General features: G+C 32.5%; 1 protein-coding gene across 11 annotated transcripts in view; it reads right to left on the reverse strand.

Moving 5' to 3' along the window:
• PTPN13 (protein tyrosine phosphatase, non-receptor type 13) overlaps positions 1 to 12,277 on the reverse strand; it is a 260,232-nt gene that overhangs the window by 156,599 nt on the left and 91,356 nt on the right. The window lies entirely within an intron of this gene.

Below are 12,277 nucleotides of genomic sequence, written 5' to 3' on the forward strand. Positions count from 1 at the left end.
TTAATTTTATGTTAAAAAAAAACTCTAGGATACAAATTCCACTTCTCCAAATAGGAGCAAATGGCAACCAATTATATTGTGAATGAATTTTAAAAACATATGGTAAACTAAAATTTAGAAGCTTTTGTAGTTCTCCTATCAGACACTTTTTATACAACCACATACAAAGCATCCAAGTCTACTGAAAGAGTTGATTCAAAGGAGAAGAAAAGAAACTTTGTTAGCAGTCACCAACAGTTTGGAGCTCTGTGAATAACAGCTGTCTACCAAACCCAAGGACAGTTTTTAAATGCACTAAGAATGGAATGGAGAGCTGGTCATAAACTATTCTTAATGACAACACCTTAATAAGATCATTATTTCTAACCCTGAACTAAAAGTTATAAATGATTTTCACAATTAAAATACGTAGTGTGTAGTGATTAAGTACACAGGATTTGGGACCAGATAGCTCAGCTAGATATAAAATGTTTGCTCTCCCACTTAACTATCAATATTATTTGGGCAAGTAAATCTAATTCTACCTCAATTTCTTTTTCTGTTTATATGGAAATAATAGTAGCATCTATCTTCAGGCTGTTTTGAGGAATTGAGTTTTTACTACATTAACCAGTGTAATTTATAAATGTGTATTATCATTATTATTGAAACATCTTTATAAAACAAAAATAGTAACCCAGACTCAAGTATAACTTCTAGTTCGTCTAAGGCATTGGCTAATTTGATGCTTTACAATTAATAGTTCTCTTCTACATTAAAAAAAAAATCTTCAGGTACAATATCATAATCCATTTCTCAACTCAACAGATTCTGTCATGAATTCTTCACAATCTAATCTTTCCACTTCTAAAGCAGGTTGGTTTTCCCTTATACATCACCATCTTGGGCATTTTGTTTCTTTCTGGCCTTTTTTAAAATAAAGGTTTCATAAAAAATAAAGCAAAACAAAACTATGGTCATAATCATGCTTTACTTACTAAGTTTTATCTTTTTTCCTATTTAACATTACATTTCTGTGTTATAAAAATACTCTTAGCAACCTAAGTTTTGATGATCACAACATTCCGCTGTAAGCATTTAGGATACTTTAGACCATTTCTCCTCTGTAAGCTATTTATGTTGTTTCCAATTTATATCATTATAAACAATGCCATGATGAGTATTTACATATTTTTAAAAAATTTTCAAAAGGACATGTTATTACCTTTACTTAACAGTTTATAGTAAAACTCGAAGCTATGAAGATCACAGGTGAGTAGAGGGAGATCTTGGGGAGGAGGTGCGTACTGAAAATACACTATCTTTGCAAGAACAATTGTTTAAAAGTTAATGAAAATTTCATAAATTTATATTCCAACATAAACTGTGGAGTTCTCTATCATATATTTTCTACATAAATTTAGGTGATTTTTTGTCTCTTCTGGATAACTGCTCATTTTAAAAGATACTATTCACATGAGAAGTTACGGTAAAGAAAACTAATTTTGGAGTCAGGAAGACACGGTTTCAAAATCCCTGCTTCATCACCAACTAGTTGTGTGACCTATGTGACTCATTAAGCCTCTCTAAGCTTCTTTCCTCATCTGTAAAATAAGAGTAATAGCATCTATCTCAAAGGATTGTTGTGAAGATAAATAATAGTCTATGTGTCAAATTCTTAAATAGTCCCTAGCACACAGGATATACGCAGATAACGCCTTGTCATTGTAACCATTTTTAATGTTCACTTAAGTAGTTTGAAAGACATAAATGTATATATGTGTGGCTTGTGTATAAACTATTGGCTTAATCTACAGATTATGATGGCACAGATGTGTATTTATAAACTGCTATATCATAGTTAGCCTTTAAAATATTGTTCGGTCTAAAAAGCTAATTGTCAAAATACAGAAAGGAATATGAAAATATAATATCCTTCATTAGAGTTGTAAAAGAAGATTTAAATAAATTTTTAAAAATTAAAGTTTTAAAGGAATCATATATGCTGCTTATAGCATATACTATTGAAACTTTTTCTTGAGATAAAATAAGAAATTCTTGATTAAGTCTTTCTCATATGATTAAGAGGTCAAATATATGTAAAAACATGTCATTTAAATGAACTAAGAGTAATTTATAAGCTAGATTAACATTTCCTCTAGGTTTTTTTTTTTGTCTTAGAAATCTGTGGTAATATAAAAATTAGCAGAAAAGGAAAATGCACCAGCCACCATTATGTACACTGTATCAATTAAGGCAAAGACAATTAATCCTTTAGATGATGTGGCCAGAGAAGATACTATTTTTAGAGGCCTACATTGAATTTTGCTGTTACTTAATCAAGTAAGTGATTTTAGGTAATCCACCATTATTTGCAGATAAACAAGAAGTTTTGTATTTATGTTGTTTCAAAAATTTAAAAAAAAAATCAAGTCCCAAGTTGGTAAAATAATAAATATATTTTTGAATTGTACTTCTCTCATCGCACTAGGTATAACAGATAAAACATTTACCTGAATTAAAAATGGAAGGATAGGGTTCATTTCAAACTTTTTAGGAGTTGATATTTGCTAAATATATGCTAATTTCTAAGAAGAGAATGGAAAATTCTTTTGTACTCAAAGCAATTTTCTGAAAACATTTCCAATTAATTTAAAATTTTAAATCCTAGTAATAACTATTATCATAATAAATATAAAAGCTGACAGTAAAGTCACACTAGTAACAAATAAAATACCCGACTACCATAATAGCATATTAAACAACAGGATAAGCTTTTTATTTAAACACTTTTCCTGAATTTATAGTTTAGATGGCTCATTTTAAATACAATCCCTACCTCCAGATTAAGTGAACTAAGCAGTAACTAATCCACACAGCATTTTCAGTTGGACAAACATCACACACACTTCATTTAGTCAAGATCCTTTCTCAACTTTTTCTAATAAAGTGGCAAAGAACAGTAAATGACAAATTCTTTGATTTAATCAATTGCTGGCTTATTGAGCAAATTCAGAAAGTACTTAATAAAACCACTTTCCATTTACCGAATGCTCCCCCAGCCTCAGTGAGGTTCCATATTTTACTTGACCATCACAGACTGCAATAATCCTTAAACCTTATTCTTCATTTTCTGCAGATATGGATTTAGGCTATCACTGTTCAAATTATTCAGCTTCAAAATGATAAAGCCTATACATCCTTTATAAATCTCTCATTACTTTCCCAACAGTAATGATTTTTAACCTTTACTGCTCTCCTCAAACTTCCAATTCTTCATCACTAGCCAAATCATACTTAAAAGCAGATAATTTTGCCTCCTCTACAGTACTTTCTGAAGCTAACAGCATTAAGTGTAGATTCTCTTACAGAACCTTATTTTCATTTCTATTCATCAGTAGGCCTATAGGCCCACATCTATCTTTGTAGCCTTCTCTTCAATCTTATAAAAAGAGGTTGCTCTCTTCATGACTAAAGCTGACAACTCTACCTAGGGCTCATTCTTTCCTAATCAGACAGAGCCTCATAAAATGAGTTTACTCTTCTTCACTCTCTAGCAGTTTGAAATTCTTACTCTCATAGAATCTGTTCTTTCCCTGTCTTTAATCTTAAAAAGAATTTTTTTTCTGACTTAAGAAATCTCCTAGGTCAACCAAATTTCATCTATTTTGCCACAAAATACCATCTTCCATCTCAATTTCCTTTCCTTTTCTCCTCCTTGTCAGTGTAGTATAATGGTTCTTTTGATGGTAACAATATTCAACTGATCACACAGTTCTGTTTCTCTTACTTTTCTATAGTCATCTTTCTTTGGCTCCCTGTGGCATCTGGCACTACTGGTCACATAGTCCTTGATAGACTATCCTAATGCACTTTCTTTAACATTATACTTTCCTAGTTTTTTTTTTTTATTATTATGCTTTAGATGCTCCCTTCTCTACCTTCCTATTCTTCTCACTTTCACATGCCATCTTCTATTCCGCTGATATACTACTTGTTCCCAGATATCTAATAATGTTGTCAAGGCAGCTCAAGTTCTTCCTCCCAAGTGAATCCTTGGATTAAATCCAGCCACACTTTCTTCCTTAAAAGTTTTATTGCACTTATACATCGTTTTGTAATATATAATGGTTTCCTATCTTTCTTATCTGTCCTTTTTTAACCTAGATTTAAAGTTTTTTTGTAAAACAATTTACCTTTTATTTTTTAGTAATTCTCAAAAGACGAAAGCAATTCGGAACACAATGTAGAGATTCAAATACTTTTAAGCTGTATAATCAGTTCAAAACAATAAACTTGTTACTTGTAACACATTTCTAATTGTACCTATTTTAACTATAGTCAATCTCATGAGTAATTTTTTCCAACAATTTCCATGCTTTTCACACATTCAAGGGGACATGGCAATTTTTCTAATTTTACGTCCTTTAAAATGTCAACCATTTTAGTCTTAAAGCAGCCTATATGTAGCTACCATGTCTAAAAAGATCTTACATATATAACAAACCAAAGCACAGTCTGTGACCTAATCAAAACGATGTATATTTGAGAAGCTAAAATCTGGATGATAAAGATAAGCCATGTCTTAGTATTATTAATCATATTTCTTAGGTTGCTATTTTCCTTAATATATATGGCTGAAGAGGGAAGTGAAAGGAAAGAATTCTTATAAACCGAATCACTGGGCTGCGCCCAATTATTTTATATGTGTAGTAACTCAAGAAAAGCTCATGAAACTTTATGGTAGGTATTATTATTTCCATTTTACAGATCAGATACAGAAAGGTTAAATTACTTATCTAAAATGTCTCTAATTACTAAAAGAGCTAAAGCCCAAACCAAGGACTATCTAAATTCAAAACGTGAACTCTTCCTACTGTACTTCCTAATTTATGTTTGAATTTGAATAAACAAATCATGACACTGCCTAGATTTAGTTTTCACAAAAGCTAAACATTTAAGAATAGATATAAATACAATAATTTTGTCTTTATATCAATAATTTTGTATTTATATCAATTTAATATTTTAGCGGTAGGCTAAATACTGATTTTTAAAAAAAGTATGAAAAAAATTAAAAAAATAAAAAAATGTATGAATGAGACATTATTTCAAGGAATTAAGTATCAAACAAGGCAAAGTATAAAAGTACCAAATAATCTTAATGGCTCTGAATCAGCCTCCACAGAAATCAGATCCAGTTTTTTAAATATCCTCTAGGTCAAGACACTATAATCAGCATCATTTTTGTGTTAGATATCAAATGATAAGTCACTAAAACCAAGCCTCCCATTCTCTCAAAAACCTAACATATGGTCTATAATTTATCTATGCATACTACAACCAAATTCCACTAAACTAGAAACAAATGGAGATAAGATGTTAGGAAGTCCTAAGAGAGAAAAACAACTGAGTCCCAATATCTACTTTCTTTAATCAGTTTTGAGACTGCCCAGTGCCCAGCAAAAAATGAGTTTCCAGATTCCCTTGAATGTAGAGGTGGCCAATATAAACTGAAGTCATTGGGTAAGGCTTTCAAGAAAAAATTTTAAGAGGATCTTGATCAGCTAGAAGGCATGCCCTTTTTGCCATTTTCCCAATTCTTCCATATTCTGTTTCCCAGAAAAGAAAACATTTTAAATAACATGCTAGCAGCCATTTTGTGACTGTGTGGCCATCTTGAAGATGAAAGCCTTGCATGGAGGAGGTGAAGAAGAAAAATAAAAGATGTCTGGGTTCATCGCCATGTCTTGAAATTGCCATATCGGTTCTGAAGTTTATGATATGTTACAAAAAAATAAATCCCTACCTTCTTTAGTCCAATGTTACTCTAGATCTCTTGTACTATTAACCTAATGCAATTTGTAACTGGCATAAGCAGAACAAATAATTGCAATGGTCTTGCATAGGGCAAGCACAAGGAATATCTCAAGCAGCATTTCCCAAATCAGTGCTACATAACACTTACTCCCAGGAGCATAGCAACATAAGATTCACAAATATTAAGGAATAACTCTGTGTTTGTGAGACTGGGAACATATACATTTAAATGTACCTTCCAAACTAGACACTTTGGGAAGATATATACCCTTGTCCTTGAACATATTATTATCAAAAACATTTCTAGGATTGCCTTTTCTAAATAAGTTTACAACCGTATTTTAAAAATCACTCCTTTCACTTTTATCATTTTTCATTTTAATTCAAATTATACTCCTTAACCATTCACCATTCTAAAACATGAATATATTATTTAATTGAATCAAACCTACTCTCAAAGAGAAGTACCACTAGAAAAGACAGTCAAAACAAGCTCAAGTAATAAATAAAAGAAACATGTAACCCAAAGAACAAAGTAGGGCCATAACTTTGAAACAAACAAACAAAAAAAAACCACATTTTAAGTTCATATATTACCTTTACCCAGTATTAAAAAAAATTTCGAGGTAAAGGAGGTCAAATATATGGTGACAGAAAGAAATCTAACTATGGGAGGTGAACACACAGTGTAAATAAATACTATTAAAGTGTACAGCTGGAACTTACTGGATTTTGTTAAGCAATGTCATCATAAAAAAAAATTTTAAAAAATGTTATAAATCAAATATAAATATAACAAAAATAATAATAGCTAATATTTACTGAATGCTTAGTATGCATTAGGCGCTACTCTAAGTGCTTTACATGTATTAACTCATTTGGCCCTTATAGCAATCCCCATAAAAGAGGCCTGGTTATTATCCTCACTTTGCAGATGAGGAAAGTATAGCAAGGTTAAGAAACTTCCACAAGATCAGACTTAGTAAGCGCCCAGGCAGCCTGAATCCAGAGTCTGTGCCCTAAATACCATGCTATACTGTCTCTCTAAATAAAACAAGAGTAGTCAATGCCATGCACAGCTGTTTAGATATATTCATACAGTTACCCATGTGTTTGTGAAGTTTTACAAGACGATTTTACAAGATATTTAATTTTATCTTAACAGCTGTTCTATTTCAATATATCCTGTCAATAGATTTGATTTACTTGGCCTGAATTCATATAATTAAAGCTCTGTGGGCACAGACTATTCCATTTATCTGCTCTCTTGGAAATATGTCCTTTCTGCGTATCACCAGTGCCTAATAGAATGCATGGAAGAAAATAAGAATTAATTGTATATTTACAAAATACAGAACAATTAAAAGGAGAGCTGGGCATCAGAATGTGAATAGATCAGCCCAGATTCATCATTATTGCTACTGAAAAACACTCAACTAGCTTGGCTCATTAGTCATTTTTCAATTAAATCTTAGAATTTCAATTCAAATTTAAAATCCCTTTGAAGTTATAAGTCTTGATGTACTGTCATAAACACTGAGAAAGATACAGATGAAATTTTTAAAAACATAGCTTAGTTTGGCCTTCGGTTACACAATGGGTGTAATATATTATGTGACCACATTAAAATATCTTCTTTTATTTAAAAGTTGAAGGAAATCTCCATAAACTTTTAATCATAGAGAATAGGATAGTTTAGATTTTGTATTGTAATTATAAGAATTATGTAACTATGAACATTGGAGGATATGTTGACTTGAATTATAAGTGAAGTTAACAGCATTGCCGGGTACTATGCGACAACATAGATCTTATTTGCTATTCATTTCTATACACCTCAAAACAGTGCCAGAATTTCAAAGTCCTGATTGAACTCAACCAAGTGGTATATACCTACAATGCAGTTTTACCCAGTTTTGATCTGATAATTGAACATTCTTGGACCACAGCTTCCAATTATTGTTTTCTAAATTATTACTGTTTTTAGTTTTGCTTTGTTTTATTTTGTTTTAACCAAACACCTATTCCAGCTTTCATGAAGTGCCACTGTACACATTAGCGCTCGTAAATTTTCACACAGTACTTAGAAAATGGAGATATGTTACATTTGAATTATTGCCTCAAGCTTGTTCCTTAAATTAAGTATAGAAACTAGCACCAGAATAAAATTAAAAGATTGTGTTGAAAAATAAATTTGATTGACATTATGTTCGATTAATCTCATGAAATGACATCTCAGCACAAGTCAAGAATATGAAAGACAATGAGGAGGAACTGAATCTATCATGCAGAACCTTTTAATGGAAATTCCTGTACCAAAATACCAATTATTTCTTTTCACTTCAAAAACCGAATTACATTATATTTTCCAGAAGAGATATCTAACTACACTAAGACCTAAAACAATTAGTCATCTCTTAACAGCTTAAATGTTTATTTTAAGAATTACACTTTTCTAGAAAAAGTCCTTAAGTAATACATAAGCAGTGCTAAGAGAAACACAATTTCTTAAAAGGGTTACCTTATTTTAAAAAATTCCCATACTATACCTTTCTTCCAAAAACCCACCAACTTTGAGTATTTTTACCATATTCTCATGTTATATAATCATTCTAACCTTAATTTAAATTATTCAACAAGAATGTTTCACTTTTGTTCCATGGACTATATTAGAACTAAGTGAAAAAGCATTAATACATGAAAAAAAATTATATTGTATACAAACCATTCCATCAGGCATCTTTTCAAAAAAAAAACTCACAACATTCTGGATACAAATTTGTCCTACCTGAATGGGTTTTTTAAAAAGCGCATATGTTTACGTAAAAAAAAAAAAGTACCAATAAGGAAAAAACTAAAGAAAGAATACTTTTAACTGAAAATAATTTGTTTCCATTTCTGCTCAGAACATACTAAACCAATAGAGAAAACTCTGATTCGTTTAGGTGTGTTAAGGAGGTACAGGTGAGATGAATTACACAGTACAGTTTCTTCTAAGCTGTGCATCAGCAGTTAACAAGTGGCAAACACCATGAAAATTCATGACATACTGTTAGCTTCCAACAATCTCAAAATGTTTAGAAATCTCTTTTTTTGTTGAAGGGGATGCTTTCCTGTATGGGAAAAAAATAGTCTCATGCATCTGCATGTTCATGTTAAGACCAGTAAAATGATTTTCTATTGAAGAATTCAATCATATCTATCATATGACAACTAAGAATCTCCATTTGTAAAAAATAAAAAACTCAATTAAACAAAAAACCTTCACCAGAAAAACCTTGAGTCAAATTCAGATGATAAGAAATTGGAATACAAATTTTAAAAACTCTAGGTAATACAAAACCTTCTGTGATGATAGAAATGTTTTATAGCTGAGATGTCTAATATAGTAGCTACTAGCCACAAGTGGCTACTGAGTATTTAATATACAGCTAGTGGAAATAAGGAACTGAATTTTAAATTGCGTCTAGATATTGAAATTTAGCCACTTGTGGCTGGGACTACTACATTGGACAGTGTAGCTCTAAGGAATAGGAGGTAAATATTTGTATCTTAAACTCTAATTCAAATAGTAAAAAGTCCTATAGATAAGCATATACATTAGATGCTTCTGATATATGTTTATTTTTTTAAAAAAAATACTTGTATTCATATAGAGGAAAGGACTATAATATAATATAAAAATGTTGCTGCATTTGTGGGAATCAAGTTTTCTGTACTGATCTTCTAGAGAGGACTAGAACATTAGTTCACAAGTTGGCTCCATACTGTAACTTCTTAGGGAACTTCCAAAAATGCAAGTGTCTGGGTCTCAACTCCCAAAGATTCTGGTTTAACTGGTCTGGGTTGAGTCCTGGGCATAAAGATATTGAAAAGCTATTCAGGTGATTCTAACGTGCAGCTGCTAAACTAGAAATAAAATAAGAAACTATTTATTAGACATAGATGCAGTATGCAGCCAAAGACATTTCTTTGCTTGTAGGAAACTCACTCATCTCTTGCAGTGAGGATGGAACTTTAACTTAGGCCACTTAAAATCCTATTATTAATTTACTCATTAAAAGCTATCGTTTTAAAATCCAGTTCCTGAGTTGTTCGACCTATCTTAATTTTCAAATTAAAAGAGAAAAAATGGGAAATCCAGAGAAATAGACCCTCACACTTGCCATCAGCACTAATCCTCCTGTCCTGAGATACTTATCTTTTCTCGTTTTTCAGGCCCCTTCCTTGTAAAGTGACATGAACTCAAATGAGTCACACGCTTGGTTACATCAGAGGCCAGACAGGAGAATACTTTCAACTCGCTATTCTAATTAATGGCACAGACTTCTCCCAAAGCATATTCCAAAATAAGAATATGTTGACAGGATTAACTCCTAAATGCACTGGCTTAGATTATGGTAGTGTTTATTTTCTATTTTAAATGGTATTAATTACAATTTAATTATACCACAAAAAATGTTTCGTAGTTTATTTAAAAATTACAGACTCTCTCAAAAAAGTAGAATAAGCAGCAGCAGCTTTTCCCAATAGTCCTTTTCTCCAGTATGTCTGGGTCTGGGCAATAAGATGAGCTGGAAAAATACATACTCAATTGATATAGGAAAAGGTACAATGCTCTCTTATCCAATTCTTAACCTATTAAAAGTGAAATAAAGCAAGCATTTGACCTGTCTTTCTTAATAATAAAGAACATATAGATTCCATTCTTTTAAAGACTGACGGCTATCTTCTAGCCCAAAGCAACTGATTAGACGATTCTTAAATTCACTTCCTGCATTTATGAGACATGACTCCAGAAAAAATCATGTATTTACAACTTTTGACTGCTATCATAGTATCAAAATCTATCTTTTAAACTGACATTGGTTTTAATGGTTTGTGTATGTGTGTGTTACTCGTGACATGAAAAGCTATTTATAAATATTTCTGGATGCTGATAATTACCCTCTAAAAATTAAGTAGGCTTTATATGCAAGAAAAATTTTGATGGGAAAATATAAATTCAAAAGACAAACCTACATAATGGTATAGGAAATCATAATTGTCCAATTGTAAAATTGAAAGACACTAGAAATTAGCCCCTTTTCTTATAACTAACCCTGGATATTTTTCTATTTTTATTCCAGCTTCCACCTTATCCTCAACCCCACACATACTCCCACAGAGCCTCTACGACATCAAAGTTAGAAGACAATGTTATCATGAAAAAGTATAATAAATTTAGGATTGGATGTTAAAGCATTCAATTTGTCTTTGTATGAATTTACTGAATCAATATGTGCATGTATTTAATTAAAATGCTAATGATATTAAAACGAAAAATAATTTGTTTCATAGCACTACCACAAGCAACCAATGAACATGAAGCAAGTTTTCACTTGGACCCTGCCAACTCAGTCATCAAAAATTTGGGAAAATACCAACGCTTGTTTCATAATACAGCGACGTTTATTTTTCCCTCATCCTTTAGTAAATTCTGTAGATATAAATTTTAAAATCTTGCTAATTAATTACCAGCGCCCTTCAACCCACAGATCAGGTGTCCTACATTTTGTTTAGGTCTCCGCCTTGAAAACAAACCCGATTGCCCCATTTTCTGAGAGGTAAACTCAGCTCCGGGCAGCTCCCTATGAAGTCACCGCGTTTGTTGTTTCAGAGATGCAATTAAACGAAAATCACACAAGGCTGTCCCAGAGATTAGCTGGAAGTGTGTGGAGGTGTCGATCATATATGTAAGGCCAATGAAACCTGTATTGCTGTAAATCTATTTTAGTGGTAATATTTCTCTCCACTTCCCCTCCTTTAATATATTTACAGCAGAAGGAAATTAAACTTCGTAAGAACTTTCTTGACTTTACCAAACTTTAGCTTTCCAGCTTTCTGTACTACAGTATCATCTAAGGAGCAAGGGGGCAGGGAATTTTAACTCGCGCACTAAGAAGAAAAGCAATGAAAAAGCTTGCATCAGGCAGCGTCTTCTCCCTCTGTCCCCTGTGCCACCCGTCCCCACCACACCACCCCCTCTCCCCCAAGCCCTTACATATACGCATTCTTCTGGGCGGCCTCTAACCACACCGTGACCACAATCATTTACAAAAATTAGAAACAGACTCCGGGAGCCTTTTCCTTAGCACGCACAGAGTGCTGTACTAGCATGATGGACAATGTCATTCCCCATTACACCACGACCCCTTACTCCCCGTCTGGGGTTTCATTCCCCAAAAGCTGCTTTCCTCCGCGGGAGAGGGGGCTCTACCTAATTCTCAATGAAACTTCATCTCATCCTTCCCCACCAAAGTTACCCCACCCCCACTCTAACATACAAAAACACCCCACCACGAAAACCAAAGAAAAGTATCTTCCACCAGGGCAAGAGAAGACTTGGTTTTAGGGGCTGGAGTAAAAGCAGAGAGAGGAAGAACAGAGCGAGCGAAGTGTACTTTGCTTTGCACTTCTGCATTTCGAGTCCAGAGCC

Source organism: Pteropus alecto, unplaced genomic scaffold (genome assembly GCF_000325575.1).
Source record: "Pteropus alecto unplaced genomic scaffold, ASM32557v1 scaffold161, whole genome shotgun sequence".
Lineage (NCBI taxonomy): Eukaryota > Metazoa > Chordata > Mammalia > Chiroptera > Pteropodidae > Pteropus > Pteropus alecto.